The following is a 15,613-nucleotide window of genomic DNA, read 5'->3' as shown; positions in this document are numbered from 1 at the left end:
ATCAGCAAGGTCTGTGTTCTAATGACTTCTACACGACTTATTAACCCAAACTTAAGAGAAACTCTATTGAATATAGTACAGTTTGTATTAATTAAACAATAAAACAACAGACAAATACATAGGAGTCTATCCATCTCTACACTGCAATTTTCGATTGCAATAAATTCGTAAATGTAATGCTTATGTTGTTAAATACTACCCCTGCGGTGACTCAGTGATCAGACCTTCGGCCTGTTACGCAGGCGGCCCGGGTTCGAATCCTGGTCAGTCTGGGAAGTGTCATTGAAAAATCCATAGTGACACTTATAGCGGACAAGGTCACAGTTGGGGGTTTTTCTCTGAGTTCTCCCGTTTTTCCCTATATATATATATATATATATATATATATATATATATATATACACCGGGTGTTTCCGAGATGGTGTTACAAACTTTCAGAGATGATGGGGAAGGGCACATGTATCAATTTGAGATAAGGAACCCTGGTCCAGAAATGACCGAGTCGAAAGTTATAAACAAAAATAGTTGTGTGGATATGAAATAATTTTATTCCTCTGTACACCTTATTTATGTGTATTTATCTGTACATCTTACACATACTGTATTCATCTGACGTTGTTCACGTTGTCTACTTACAGTATTCCATTCAGCGCGCTGTCTGAGGGATGGGGACAGGAAACTACACTAAAGCAATGCAGATAGCGTAATGTGTAACGGACATGGTCGGTCCTGATATGCACGTCTGTAGACAGCAGTGTATGTGTACAAGTTGCAGTGTCCAGTCGAGCAGTCCTAGTGAAATTGAGGAGTACACGAGAGCGGAATAAGCAGACCTGATTTTCGAATACGGATGAGCCAATGGGAACAGTAGACAAGCTCACAGATTGTATCGGGACAAGTACCCACGTAGGAGACATCCGGTCCATACCATCTTTCCACGACTGTTCCAAAGGTGAAGGAAAGGAGGGCACGTGGTGCCAAATTACAATTCCATTTCCACACAACTATTTTTGCTTATTATTTCGACTCAGTCATTACCGGACCATGGTTCCTTATCTCAAATTGATACATGTGCCCTTCGCCATCATCTCTGAAAGTTTGTAACACCACCTCGGAAATACCCTGTGTGTGTGTGTATAGGGTTATTTTACGACGCTGTATCAACATCTCAGGTTATTTAGCGTCTGAATGAAATGAAGATGATAATGCTGGTGAAATGAGTCCGGGGTCCAGCACCGATAGTTATCCAGCATTTGCTCATGTTAGGTTGAGGTAAAACTCCGGAAAAACTTCAATCAGGTAACTTACTCCGATCGGAATTCGACCCCGGGCCACCTGGTTTCGCGGTCAGACGCGCGCTAACCGTTACTCTACAGCTGTGGACTCAACATAATTCCGTCACCATTTCTCCATTTCGTCACCATTCCATAGCATTCCCCTATCACCGGCTGGCGACACAGGGAAGGGGCTGGCCTAGGAACGAGTGAAGTTGCCTGCTCGAAATCTGGATACGCAGCGAACCTTAGCGTAGTCAGCCGGTGTGGATTTGGGAATGCGCCTAGCTTGAGGCTTACAAGCAAACGTTCTGATGGGGGGGGCAGATAAAAAAGTTAAATTTTTTTCTTCCACCATGTTAATACAGTAATGTCAAAAGAAGTGCTTATACAAATTTTGGCCACTCGACCGCAATTACGATGCCGTCCAGAAAGTGATTTTCCCTGGAGCTGTTTATAGAAAAGAGCACAATTTTATAGAAATATTTATTGAAACAGATACGGCAATTGTTGCGCTATTTGTCAACATATCCCCCACTGGAATTGAGACATTTGTCATGCCATGGGATTAATTTTGTGTCGTAGAAGTCAGCCGCCTCAGATCGGAATCAGCGTTTGACTCCGTGTACACCTTTCTCTGTCGACCCCATGATATGAGAAATGTCTCAGTTCCGATGGAAAATATGTTGAAAAATAGCTCAACAATTGTTGTGTCCGCTCCAATAAATCTGTCCAATGAAAATGTGTTTTTTTTTCTGTTAGCGGCCCCTAGCGAACTTATTTTTTTACGGCCCTCGTAATTGCGGTCGAGTGTCCAAAATTTGTACAAGCACTTCTTTCGACATTATTAAGATGGTGGAAGAAAAAAATGTAACTTTTTTATCTGCCCCCATCAGAACGTTTGCTTGTTAGCGCAATACATCGTAACAGGTCGCAGTGTTGACCCATATAGTGTCCCCCTGCCGTAAATTCCATTCCGTTATTAAATACTGGGATGATGTTAATAGACCTGGTAGTGTTTATTTGTATGATTAATGAAATAGTATTCGAACTATAGTTCACAGAATTTTAAGCCCTAATGTCGGATGAAAAGACTGGTACATGAGAAAGCCCTGCAATTGCTTGAACAACTTCAGTTCTTCCTGAACCTGGAGAAGTAGTAAGCTCTTCTACAGTGTTTCCATTTTCGACGTGGATTGAAAAATCGTAGTCACAAAAGATTTGACCATCACCCATCTGAATGTAAGAGTAAACATAGTTTATTTTTTTTCGTAGGTACTTAACCCTATAAACTAGAAACTCCTAATATGTTGTTGTTGTTTATTGATATTTCTGGCTTTGAGCCAGAAGCCGATTTAGGGTTTTATACGCGCAGGACGCCCTCTCCAGCCATTGTACATAAATAACAATAAATATATATTTACATACTTATACACTATTTCTGGCTTAAGTGCCAGTAGGTGTGTGAGTGCAGTGACTGATTCCTTTTATTTTGTGTAGGCCTAATTTGTTGATTTGCTATGTTTGTAGGGGACTAGTTAGTATTAATATAATATACATATGGTACATATCAGGAATGGTGAACGGAATAAGAATTCGGGGTAAAAGATATCGCCTGATAGACAACGTTAATGTATTATTATGGAGAGACTAAGAGGAAAGAAAGATTTGAGAAGAATAAGAAATGCTGGGTTTGCAGTTAAAGACCTGCTCTTGGGCAGAACACTATGTATGTATGCATACATGCATACATGCATACATACATATTTACGTACATACATATTTTTTGTTGAGATTTTAAAGTTTCCCCTTCCGGTGGCAGAAGCGTCTGAATGGTTATGGAGACTTTCATGGGGTAGAGTTACAGTATTTTATTGATCTGCCTCTCTGTTGCTGTCGTGTGTCCTCTCAGACAGTATTCAAATTTCGAACACGTGTTTGCGGTTTTGTTTGTGTGTTTTAGTTTGGTGGTTGGGGCTGGTGGTAGTTGTAGAGGAGTTTCTCCAGTGTTGTTCTGTTGTTTGTGTTTGGTGGATTTGCGAAGATGTGTTGTGTATATACGCGATTTACTGCCGAATGTGTGTATTCCCTGTTTATGTTGTTTAGGTGTGTGAAGAGTGGCTTTGTTTTTGCCGTAGTGTAAACTGTGTTGTTTCTGGTGCGTCTGTGCAGGTGGAAGATTTGGCGGAGAATTCTTCTTTCGCGGGCTTCAAATTTTGAATGGGTCGTTGGAGGGGCTTGTGTGAGGAAAATGGAGGGATGTATGCATAGGGATCGAACCAATGCTTTGTATAGGTGGAGGAGTGTTTCGGTTATACAACCGGGTCGAATGATGCCACTTAGGCAGCTTATTGCTCTGGTGGCTGCGTTATATTTCCTCCAGGTTTCTTTAGCTACTTCGGTCCAGGAGAGTTTGCAGGTGAAGGGTATTCCAAGATATGTGAGATTTCGCTGGAGTGGGAGTTAAGTGTTGGCTATTGTGACCCTATCTCATATTATGCTACCATTAGAGTCCTGCACTTAGTTTCTGAGAAAGATCAGGGTCTCATATTAAGGGAGTGTTTCATATTCGGTGCCTTTACTTTAATTTTGTATTAAGTAAAATTTTCCGACACATGATATGCAAAATACTTGAGTAAATAACTTGATACTTAATGTTGTTGAAAGCCTCTAGAATGTGAAGATCAAGACAAGGACTAATTATACTATAAACTCATTTCTTCTTTCCCACGGTAGCTCAGTTGGTAGAGCAGCTGGCTACGGACCCGAGGTTCACTCAGCCTCCTATAAAATTGAGTATCGGGTCTTTCACGGGGGTAAAAGGCGGTCAGAGCGTGGTGCCGACCACACCACCTCATTCTAGTGCCGAGATCATGGAAAGCATGGGGCTCTACCTCCATGCCCCCCCCAAGTGCCTTCATGGCACGTTACGGGGATACCTTTTTTACGAATCATCACTAGTATTCATAATGATCTACTCGATGCTATGAACTCTGTCATCTGCATCCCAACAACGAGATTTCTCTCCGTTTATATTACATGACGCACAACTTCGCCCACTTTTAAGATGTATGTACGTAATTTTGGTGTCACGTTTCATACAATAGGTACCTTGCTTCTAACAATTTAAATATTCTGCTATTTTGAGCCACATATTCTTTTACTTGTGATGAAATGTGTCAGTAGCGTTCAGACCGGAGAGGTGGTATGGTAGAAGCTGAAATTTTTTTTTTCTGTGATTTCGTTACTGACATATATTTGTCATATTCAGTTATGATTTTCTTAAATTAACGTAGTAACATTTCGTTGCACTAAATCCCAGTCAGATTAGTTGGTCACGGGATTTGAACCCGGGACCACTCGAATGCGAGGCTCAAACGCTACCACCTGAGCCAACTCGCTCGATGGACCCACAGTTTGTATCTGTATAACCGGACAAAAAAACTTTTATAGAGTAGGCCTATTGTGGAAACTTCATTTCTACTTTTCTTAGTGCTTTTAGCAAAATTTTTATTTTCAAAAACAAAAACATAGGTACACTAAACCTAACTCAGAAACCGTTTTGTATAAACAACTAGAAACTGGAAAAGAACAAAACATGGTAATTTGAGCATCAATAGAAATTAAAAGTTAGATATATTACTGTTTGCAGATGATGTAACATTATTATCAGATTATGAAAATGGCCTCCAACGTTCTGTTTTCAAATTAGAACTCATTTCTGAAGAATACGGGATAAAAATTTCTGTTAATAAAACTAAAGTAATGGAATTCGTCGGAAAAAATCATCTCCGCAGCAAAATTTGCCTTTATAATAAACCTGTAGAACAGGTGTCATGTTTTAAATATTTTGGTTATCATTTGAGCTATGAACAAGAAAAAGACATTTCTACAAAACTGAATTTCTTTAACTATGCAAAGAATATCATTAATAACATTATCAACTTCTCTTGTCCAAAAAACATACAAGCCTTAAAGTCTATAAAACATTGGCGAGACCTGTTCTCATGTATGGAAGTAAAGCTTGGACCATACGTAAATGTGATGAACACCGAATCACTGCCAATGAAATGAAGTTTTTAAGAAGAACTTCTGGCTATACTAGATTAGACAAGAAGATAAATTAGAATATTTTTAAGAATTAAATAATGACCCAATTTTAGAGAAAATTAAAAATTATAAGCAAAAATAGAAATCTCATATACTAAGGATGCCTAGACCCACGCCAAGCAATAAATTACCGCTCTTTAGGAACAAGATCTTTGGGACGTCCGCTGAAATGAGGGAGTGAGACCATAACAGGCCACCAGGCTTGATACATGATAGGAAGAAGTAGAAGAAGAAGTAAAATTAAAATAAGTATGCATAATTCATATTCTGGATCCAATGAACTTCCAAATAGATGCTTAACTAATATGTAGAATCTTTTTCTTTCTTTCTTTCTTTCTTTCTTTCTTTCTTTCTTTTTTTCTTTCTTTCTTTCTTTATTTCTTTCCTTCTTTTTTATTTCTTCTTTCTTTCCTTCTTTCTTACTTTCATCCTTTCTTTCTTTCTTTCCTTCTTTCTTTCTCTTTCTTTCTTCCATCCTTTCTTTCTTTCTTTCCTTCCTTCTTTTTTATTTCTTCTTTCTTTCTTTCTTGCTTTCTTTCTTTCTTTCCTTCTTTCATACTTTCATCCTTTCTTTCTTTCTTTCCTTCTTTCTTTCTCTCTTTCTTTCTTCCATCCTTTCTTTCTTTCCCTATTTCTTTCTTCCATCATTTCTTTCTGTCTTCCTTTCCTTCTTTCTTTCTCTCTTTCTTTCTTCCATCCTTTCTTTCTTTCTTTCTCTCTTTATTTCTTTCTCTCTTTCTTTCTTCCATCCTTTCTTTCTTTCTTCCTTTCTTCCCTATAAAGAAATAATTCTTTCTCTCTTTCTTTCTTCCATCTTTTATTTCTTTATTTCTCTCTCTTTATTTCTTTCTCTCTTTCTTTCTTCCATCTTCTCTTTATTTCTGTCTTTCTTTATCCGTTTTATCTCCCGTGTAGTAGGCCTACAGACTTACAGAACATAGCGATGCAGGGGAGAGAGGGTACTGTCTCTGAATCAACACTAGACGTCTAGACTACACATAGAGGACCTCCCTGGATGTGAGATTGACACAATGCAGAACCACCATAGAAACATCACAGGATAATCACGAGACAACGGACAATCATCCAGTCTCGTAGACAGAAGACGAATTTCTTCCATTGCTCACTGTACAATATATATAAAAAATGTTTTAGTACTGACAGAGGATTAATTTCTCAATAAAATGTATATTACATGCTTTTGGGATTTGAAGCATTTCCTTATCTAGGATCACCTTGGAGGAAAGAAAAGAAATTTAACGAGAATTAATTAATAAAATGGTTGGTTTGGAATTAATTTGTTAATTAAACTCTAGTGTTGCAATTATTGTATTAGCCTGACTTTTTTTCTCTCAAAACCTTCAGCATTCAATAACACGTGTTTCCGAAAAAGATTGGCCAGTAACTGCTGGACTTTTTGTATTCTTGATTCACACATTTTTAACAGTCCTGTATTATTAATGGTAATTGAAACAGGTCAAATTATTATATACTTCACTGTATTAGCTTTGAAACTTATAAAACAACTTTTAACTATCATTAATGTTAGTTCAAGAACACGCGAATAGTTCAGTTTTTCTCATTGGTCGATAAATATAAATGAAGAGTCCACTGCAAGAATGATGGATGTCACTTTCTTGTCGAAAATGAACCAAGACTGTCAATGCATAGCTTAAGACATATAGAATGTACATAGAGAGTTATATGGCATTAACACTGATAGTCATTGTCCAGTAATGATCGGAAAATCTCAGTTAAGCTTTGAGCGTTAAGCATTTCAAACTTTCAATTGCTTCTCCTGCAAAATGTATTCCAAATGACATCCATCATTCTTGCAGTGGACTTTTCAAATGCTATTGCAAATTTTTTACTGCATAATTTCATCTTATTAAATAATTTGACATCTACCTCTGTTATTAGCTCATTTACTCATGTTTAGCCGAAAGGCTTTTACCTCAGGGGATAAAGTTTGAGATCGTAGTAGGCCCAAATGTAATTTATAATAAACAAAATTGCAATACGAGTATTGGAGCAGGTTTCCTCAGGATACTTTCGTTTCCATTAACATTTATTCTTTTTTTTTTCTTCTTGAGGCACTACAATGTCATCTAGATGTTCGATCTTTCTTCGTACCAACAAAAATTCTCTCACATGGCTCGCCTCCTTCAAAACACCCACTTCCGTGATATGAAGATAAATCTTCTCCCTAGCCTGCAATCGAACTACGAACCGCTCAGTTGGAATGAGCATGTGCTGCTTACTGAACCATAACGGCGGAACCCCTTATCACTTCAGCATTTCCTCATTCAGACTTGCAATGAACATGCTGGCGAAGTACTGGGCCTATCGCTGTGACCAGACAAAGTATCTGATGATCGGTGTCAGATGACCCATGAGATAGAACCTACTCAAGGACGAGGTCTATACTGCATTTCATTTAGCCTACACACAATCGTTTAAAAACAGATGTTATATACATACCGAACATTTTCATGCTCGGAGGTTATCCTAAATCAGGGTTGCCATACGTACGACTATAGTCGTACGCATACGATTATTTTGACTAATTGTACGAGGTACGACCGCACTCTATGCCGTACGTAATTTTGTACGACTATTTCACTGAAGGAAAAAAATTATTTTGGAACTTTAATGTTGGTTTATAATTAAAATAAAATTGATGGTTAATTCGTCCCTTTTAGACAAGTTTTCTTCATTAAGTATATCCTTGACTAATATGAAAGAAACATGCTTTAAAGGAGGGAAAATGCTTTGAAAATCGATCTTGTAACTATGTTTGCCTTGCAAGTCATAATTTGTCATATTCAGCTCTAGGTTTCACATACACGGCGCGGTTATATCAAAGTATTCATTCATTCATAGTGTTCTGCCCAGGGGCAGGTCTTTCACTGCAAACCCAGCATTCTCCAGTCTTTTCTGTTTTCTGCCTTCCTCTTCGTCTCGTCATATGATTCATAAATCTCCAATCATCTGATATCTTCTGCTGCATCAAAGTAATACAGGTTTAATTGTATTAACTTCCTTCTTCGTTCGACAAAGGAAGTCTTTTATCAACAGTAATCTCACTAGACGTTTTGATTTATCTAGAGAAAATCAAAACTCGAGTGGGATTTAATTGACTATTACACGATTAGAAGAAAGTATATAAATATTAGAAGTAACGAAGTACTCAAATACAATAAAATATTAATTGACTTACGAAAATACAACTGTCTTCAAATGTATTATTGTACCATTTCAACATTACAAACATTACGCTAGATGCATGCTAGATGGCAGTAGTGAGCAGTGCCTTCTCGTCGAGAAGTTCTCGATCTATTATACACGATGGCAATGTTACTAGTCAAGAAGGCTTTGTTGATTCAGTTTCATTTTTATTAAAATGCAACATTCCACTTCAATTATCCGAATCCAAGTAATCAACGTCACTTGACAGATGATTTTCAATAAATCTTAATATTAAACAATCTCTGATGCGTGACTATCCATAATATCATATAGCAGAAGCTATAACATAACCTCAATAATATACACAAGTGTTAGAAAAGTTTTAATTAACAACGATGACATAAGAATAAACATGAATAACTTTAAAAGGAATAATTGAAGACCTCCCTCGAATAACGGTGTAACCAACAAAATATTACTTTTATGTTATGAACGAAAAACGTCTGATAGGCTCTTCTTAAGTCATGTAACATTACAGCTACCAGTGTAATCTTGTTTGAGGGTTCATTCAATTATTAGATAATAAATAGTAACATTTCAAGTTCATAGTTTTGAAATAACAGAAATTGTTTTGAGATTACAATGGAATAAGGGTGTATCATCAATTAAAAAACAGATTAAACGTATGAAAATGAACAAAATGAAAGATTCATTATTTCTAAGGACAGTACAATCTCATGCTCATACAACATAGGTATCACATGCTCAAAATCACTGCATAGTAGGAAAAAAAACTAAAATATTGAGAAAAGTTATGAACGAAAATGAAAGATTCTTTATTTCTAATGGCAGTTCAATCTAATGATCAGACAACATAGGCATCACATGCTCTACAAAGGAGGAAAAAAAATGTAAGAGAAAAGTTATGAACAAAAATTAAAGATTCTTTATTTTTAAGGGCAGAACAATGTAATGTTCATAGAACATAGGCCATCACATGCTCAAAATCATTGCAAAGTAGAAAAAAAAAGTAAAATGTAAGAAAAAAGTTATCAAAGTACAGCACATGTTATGACACTACTCCTTATACTGTAGTTCAGTGGTCGTTAGCACTCGCTAAAATGTGCAATGGGTACGTGGTGCCGTCCCGTGTGCACTGTCGTGCAACAGGGAGAGCTAGAGAGCATACCCGCTAGCAGCTACGAGAGCACTATAGTGCACTGCGTTTTCAGCGGGTAAGAGAGGCTAGCCCCAGCGTGCTCTGTGCTGACGACCACTGCTCTAGTTGGAAACAGAGAACTTGCGGTGCTCAATATCAGTAATGAACTCACACATGTGTGTAAGATCTCGTTTCTTCTCTTTTTTGATGGGTAAGGGACCTTGATACGCTGTTTCTTGTGAAATGGATACACAACCCATGACTGTAAAGTCCCATGAGATTTTCGCACATAAACGGAAAAGGGATCATTTTGTGAACATTTAAGCCACATTGCTTCTGTTATTTTAAATTCTTTGGGCTGAGTGACATTCTTGTCCAACGTATCAAAATTTTTGAAGTCCTCTGATTGGATGTAAGTAACCTGGAATGGATTTGTTGGTCTTGCGGCCACTATCACTTCAACCCACTGGAATGGTACATTAACTTTTGCAATTCTTTTTTGTTTTTCTATTAGTGCGAAATGTGTCGCAGGGCAGAAAACTGTGTCCACTGCACAGAAATGTTTGCTCTACGGTAGAAAAATATCTCCACAAAACAAAATGCCTCAGAAGTGACATACATCTATCCGACCACACAATAAGACCTCTTGTTTCCCTAACAGATAAAGGTTTGAAATTTTGCATGATATAGGAAAATGAACAAGAAGCAACTTCAGAGGCTCCTCGATCTGCAACTCCCTCATGCCATAAATGCATAGTTACTTGACCAGAGCCAGCATTACTAACACAGTAGTTGTAAGTTGAGAACTGTCTCTGATAAAATACATTAGTGAGTGTTAACATAGGTGAAAACAAAACCTGCTGCATGTCTGCGCATAAGACTACGACACTATTATTTTGGCTAGCTATTTCTATGTCCTCCCTCAACACAGCGTAGGTTTGTTCTGCTTTCCTATGATGTAAGTTTGTTTCAAATTCAATCCTTCTCGTCTCTTCAGCACTTGTAGCATTGGAAAGTTGTACAAAATATCTGTCACATTTTTGACATGTGTCTGATCGTGGAAGCCCAGATTTTAAATTGAATCTAGATCTAAACACATCTCTATATTGGTGAAGTGATACATGGGTGTCTGGATACTTTTCCTCAAACATTGAATGAATTGTCGATACATTTAAACCTGGTGGAAGGTAACTGCATATAGTTTTTTTTTTTTCTGCTATAGTGACTTTCCTGAATAGGAAATGACTGAATATGTTGAACAATCAAGACTATAGTTTAATTTGTGGTACGATGAGGGCGATTCATATCCTTACCTCTTTGATCCGTTAATGGTCCATTGTTTTTCATTTTGGTTTGCAATATTTGTATGCGTTTCGAGCTGATAGCATATACCTGAAGAAGAGTCTTTAAACACACTTGCACTCTCTTACTTCGAATGAACAGAAAACACTTGAAACTACATTGCCTATGTGAAAGATTTTCTTCTCTGTAACGTCTTCCAATGTCACACAATTCAGTGCACTGATGAACAAGAAATGATGACTGCTCATCGTGTGTCTTATTATAATAATCCGTAAACAAGCGTAGTTTTGTGTCATGGTTGAGAATTTTGCATCCTGCATATTTACATTTGCAAACAGTTTCCTGAAATATCAAATATACCATACAAACTTAAACTTTTCAATATACGAGTATGTATAAATTAAGACAAATTTATTTCATTTTCACTTAAATTTATACAATGAAATGCATTAACATTTCAATCTCACCAACATTACGTCTAACTTATAGAACTAATTATTTGTATTGTAATAATAATGAGTAGAATAATTACTACATTATGCATTTGTCTGTATGTTAGGAATGGCATCGGAAACTTTTGTATGCAATGCGGGTATTAAACATAAATGAAGACTTTGTAATGATGTTACATCTTTATTCCACTTAAACAATTTGGAGGTTGTTTTGCACGTTTCACTATACCATTTCTTGATGTATACTCCTTCCCATGCTCCTTTAATGATTTCCTTGTGACATCCTTCCATTCGTCAATGTTAATCTTACGTTTACAGCCTTTATTTATAGTTTTTTTATACACTGGAGTTACCACAACAGAGTACTTGGCTGCCATCTCGACCGATGTTACATCATTATTCCACGGACCGCTATTTTCAAATGTCTCTAGCTCATTTAATATTACGAGTATGATCTGCAGATCGCAGCATCACATAACACATCGATGTTGCGTACTGTTTCACCTATAATCCCACTTAAGCAAAATTTGATGTTACACCATTATTCGAGGGAGGTCTTCAATTATTGCATGTACAATTTTCAAATTTGAATGTGGTTGGTGGTTCAATTGATGTTATATTGGACGTGTGCGTAATAGAAGTGGAACTCGTTGATGTAGGCCTACATGGTGTATTCAGCTTATTCAGGATTTCCGAATGGTGCTCTTCATTTATTTGTAAAAAGGATTTCAGAAGATGTATAGGTATGATCAGTGATTTTTATTAATTCTTGTTCTTGAATGCCAATGCGAGTCATATTTGAAACTGCTGTGCATCGACTGGAGTGGTTTGTAATTTTCTATTTTTTTTTTACGTCCAGACCAGCGCAGTTTCAAATGTTAGCAAACAAAGAAACAAATGCTAGGGACGCGATAAAATTAAACAAATGCTAGGGACGCGATAAAATTAAATAAATGCTAGGGACGCGATAAAATTGTGCGATAAGCAGCCATGATTGGTTGAAATACTTCCTTTCGTACCGTTTTATTGGTCAACAGTAGTGTGACGTAGTAAAAGTGTAATAGTCATTGAAATAGTACCGCAGTAGCATTAAGAACGCTCCGACATTTAAGGTATCGGGTTTGAGTCGACTGTATATGAATTAATTTGACATAATTTTGAGCGCCGCATTCATTGATACTGAAATATCTGTCGCCAAATATCAAATTTCTGCGTACTTTAAATATAACAAAGCTGTTTCTAACCAAGCGGTATCGTGCACTTTTTACGGCGATGACAGTATTGATGATGAAGAAATGGGTGGTGATTTGTTTCAATGCTGAATGTCTTTGTGGATGTGAACAATAATTAATAGTATTCTTAATTAGAACTAAAATTTACTGGTAGACATAACCTATATAAATATAGTAAAGATATTATTATTTTTTTTATTAATTTGTCCTACAGAATAATATCTGTAATACGGTACTGACAATTAATATTTGAGGAGAAAAATTCGCTCCGGCGCCGGGGATCGAACCCGGGTCCTTGGTTCTACGTACCAAGCGCTCTGACCACTGAGCTACGCCGAATTCAATCCACAGCACCGGACCGAACCTTCCTCCTTCAATGTTTCCCTTTGTGGCCTGACTCCAAGTTAGGCATATATGTTGACGTATATGTCCAATGTCAACTGCCATTATATTAGGAGCGCACTCAGTTGAGTGACTTGTTTGGCCGGGATTCCGCAGTTAAGTGCACAGTAATCTGTACAGAAATATGCACTGCTAGCTATGAGAATAGTAAAGATATTATTATTTTTTTATTAATTTGTCCTACAGAATAATATCTGTAATATTGACAATTAATATTTGAGAAGAAAAATTCGCTCCGGCGCTTGGTACGTAGAACCAAGGACCCAGGTTCGATCCCCGGCGCCGGAGCGAATTTTTCTCCTCGAATATTATATAAATATAGGTTTATTTTACGATTCTTTATGAACTGTGATGCTTCTCTGGCGTCAATAACATGAAGGTGATAAAGCCAGCGAAATGACGCCAGCGCCGAAAGTTACCCAGCATTTGCTCTTAGTGGGTTGAGGGAAAACCTCATAAACAACCTCAACAACCAGGCAACTTTTCTCAACCAGGATTTGAACCCCGACCTGCTTGTTTCAAGTCGGACATAGTAGCCATTACTGTACAGCGGTGGACTAGAATTATATATATTAGGAAGCTGAGAAATGTAAGACAGTTTTTTGCTGAAGTACGACAATTTTCATATGTTGGTACGACGGTTTCAGTTCCTGTATCTGGCAACCCTGTCCTAAATCCAAATTAGACCACCGAGGTGGTGTAGGTTGTCAACAAGCGGGAGTCGTGTTCCGAGGCTGCGATCAGGCATGGGTTCGAATCCCTATTGGGCTGATTATCTGATTATTCTTATGGCAAATCCTCGGATTCCTTCCTTTGTGCCTATGGCTATTATACGGTGGAGCGCCGCCGCCTCCTTCCTGATCCCAATCGTCAATATGTCCGTTCTTGGGTTTAATGTACCTGCAGGCTTCTACCTAAAGCCGCGTAACCACGGAGCGAAGCTGCCTCGTCGTGATGCTTTCGCAAAGGTGCGTGACTGTCTCATCAGTGAGCCAATTTCAGACAGTTTTTGGATACGATCAATGGTGTCTAGTAGTGATTAACTCGCTCCGTGTGAACTGTTCGTTGGTGAGTGCGCCATCACGCCCTCAGGCTGTTTTGCGTTCTTGCCTCGCTACCAGAAGAACAAAACCGCGAGGCAAACAACAAGCGAGGCTGTTTCGAAAAACGGTCGCGCCTGGCAGCCTCACTTCGTGGATACGGGGCTTAACAGCTTGAAATACTCCAAAAGTTCCTTCGTCTGCCGCGTAGTTTTCTCTCGTGATTCATATCCAAATATCTGCTAAAGCCATTTTTCATTTGGCATTCCCATCAAGTGACCACACCAAATTGATTTCCTTTTTAATATAGGGCAGATAGTTGTACCTTGAATCACTTTTGACATTTTATTTTTCTTAATCTTGGGACATTAAATTTCTTAAATGAAAAAATGCTTGAAATAATTAATGAAGATTCCTTTACAACTTACTACAGATATTTTTCTACATCAAATATTCATTATATGAGGTCTCGCCATCCTCATTGAATATTAACACGACTACTATGAAGTAGTCAATGTGTATTATCACCTTTAAATCGAGAAAAATTCGTTCCGGCACCGGGAATCGAACCCGGGACCTCTCAGCTCTGCGCGCTGAGGGCTCTTTCCAACTGAGCTATGCCGGGACACGATCTACGGTGCCGGTCAAACTCCTCTCATAGTACTGTTTTACGGCCTACTACCTGGATTTAAACCCATGTAAGTCAATATGCAGGAGCGCATATTTAAATGACTTTTGTGGCCATATTCAACAACAGTTTGTGATAACTGTAAACATTTAATACGTCAAATATTCATTATATGAGGTCTCGCCATCCTCATTGAATATTACACGACTACTATGAAGTAGTCAATGTGTATTAACACCATTAAATCGAGAAAAATTCGTACAATGAGAGGAGTTCGACCGGCACCGTGGATCGTGTCCAGGCATAGCTCAGTTGGAAAGAGCTCTCAGCGCGCAGAGCTGAGAGGTCCCGGGTTCGATTCCCGGTGCCGGAACGAATTTTTCTCGATTTAAAGGTATTTTTCTGTTTTGCAGATCTATTAAGATTGAAGAAAAAATAATAAAATTAAGGGATATGTAAAGTGTTACATGATACAACAGGTTCGTGTACCTTGGATCATACTCTCTTGTACCTTGGAAGACTGGAACATAGGGAATATAGGTGTTAATATAGTTTTAAATAACACACAATAATAAAAATATGTATTTGTCATCATTTCCAGGCTTCTCTGGAGGAGCCATAACTGCTTCAACAGCTTTCTTCAAGGCATCCGGATCAATTGGGGCCCTCTTAACTCCAGACGTACTTCGTGGCATGATCCTAAAATAAAAGAAAAACAAACCGATAGTATTATATACATAAGAACATGTCCCTTGGTACAAGATGTTTTGTGATCCAAAGTAAAGAAGGTGCACGGTTAAACAAATATGACTACCTAAACTAGAG

General features: G+C 37.8%; 1 non-coding gene across 1 annotated transcript; it reads left to right on the top strand.

Moving 5' to 3' along the window:
- Positions 1-15,084: 15,084 nt before the first annotated feature.
- TRNAC-GCA (transfer RNA cysteine (anticodon GCA)) lies at positions 15,085-15,161 on the top strand. The gene has a single exon. It is a non-coding gene; the product is annotated as a tRNA-Cys (tRNA).
- Positions 15,162-15,613: the final 452 nt, after the last annotated feature.

The sequence above is a fragment of the Periplaneta americana genome, chromosome 7, assembly GCF_040183065.1.
Source record: "Periplaneta americana isolate PAMFEO1 chromosome 7, P.americana_PAMFEO1_priV1, whole genome shotgun sequence".
In the NCBI taxonomy this organism is placed as follows: domain Eukaryota; kingdom Metazoa; phylum Arthropoda; class Insecta; order Blattodea; family Blattidae; genus Periplaneta; species Periplaneta americana.
The sequence above is the reverse complement of the archived record's forward strand: the minus strand, read 5'-3'. Positions and strand labels throughout refer to the sequence as shown.